Here is a 1330-nt window from a genome sequence, read left to right as displayed (position 1 = left end):
CGGGGCGGGGGGCGCAGGGCGCGGGCCAAAGGCCGCAGGAGAAGGCGGGTGGGCAACATGACCGAGCCGGAGCGGGCGCCAAGGGCGAGCGACGCGGGGCACGCTGGGAGCCGGGCGGACTGCGAGGCCCACAATGGCCCGCGCGGACAGGCCGGAAGGAAGCGCAGCGCGCGGGGGATGCTGGGTGGTGTAGTACCCAGAGCGAGGCTGGCTGACCCGCGGGGAATGCTGGGTTATGTAGTGCCCAGAGCGAGGCTGGCGGGCCGCGGGGGCTGCCGGGGGCTGTAGTTACCCGCGGCGCGTGTTATTGTAGGGTCGCCTCTGCGGCCCAGGCAGTGGCTCCCAGCCCACCCCTGGGCCAGGAAGGAGCCCCTGGGCACCACGGGTGCCCATCGGATCTGCCACCTGCGCCCTGGGACGTGGCTTCTGCCAGGCCCCACATCCCACCTCTTGCCCGGTGGGGGGCAGAAGGAATGGGAAAAATGGGGATGAACCCCCCCCAGTTCTTCCCACTCGGCTGCCCCCACCCGGGGCACTCCCCGTGCCCCAGGCCTCATGCTTGGGGCCCCCAGAAGCCCGGGTGTGGGGGCGATGTGTGGGAGAGGGCCGGGAAACGGCGGCCTTCGTTAGGCCCCATCCAGAATCAGCACCGTGCCGGGGTGGACGTGTGCCCACGTGCTGGTGTGTGCGGGAACATGGAAAGCCCCGTGGCACCAGCAGAGGGCACTGTGGGCCTGGTGATGGGAGCCCCGGGCACGGGGAGCTCTGCCACACGCAGCGTGGCTGAGGTCCATGTCTCTGCAGGCAGAGGAGAGGGGCAAGCGGGTTCGGCCTGGGGGGCGCAGGCCCCCCTTGCGCACGCTCGCCTGCGGGGTCTGGTTCGTACCCGCACAATTCGGACCTGCGCCAGGAGCTGGGAGTCCCCCCCAGGAGGGCCACCTGCTCCTTTTGCCACGCTTTCCCCCTCCCTGCAAGCCCATGCCAGCCCCGCAGCCTCCTCCTGCTGCCCCTGCCCAGGCTCGGGGGTGCGATCAGGGTTTGTGAGGAGGCCGATTGAACCAGTGCTCCCGCCTGGGTCCTGGTGCACACACTTGGGGCAACCTGCCCCGGTCCTAGTGCACGCATTTGGGGCAACCTGCCTGGGTCGTGGTGCACGCACTTTGGGCAACCTGCCTGCACCCTGCGGCACGTTAAAGCAGCCTCGGGGCTGCTCTGGTTTTGCTCGCTGCTGCCCTGGTGCTGCTGTGGATGGTGGGAGCGTATCCCTGTGGCCCAGGCGCTGAGCCAGGTGCACCGATTCTTCCCGGCAGATGGTGCCAGGCCCTCACCC

This window comes from Gavialis gangeticus, unplaced genomic scaffold, assembly GCF_001723915.1.
Source record: "Gavialis gangeticus isolate Ggan-Ray unplaced genomic scaffold, GavGan_comp1, whole genome shotgun sequence".
Taxonomy (NCBI): domain Eukaryota; kingdom Metazoa; phylum Chordata; order Crocodylia; family Gavialidae; genus Gavialis; species Gavialis gangeticus.
The sequence above is the reverse complement of the archived record's forward strand: the minus strand, read 5'-3'. Positions refer to the sequence as shown.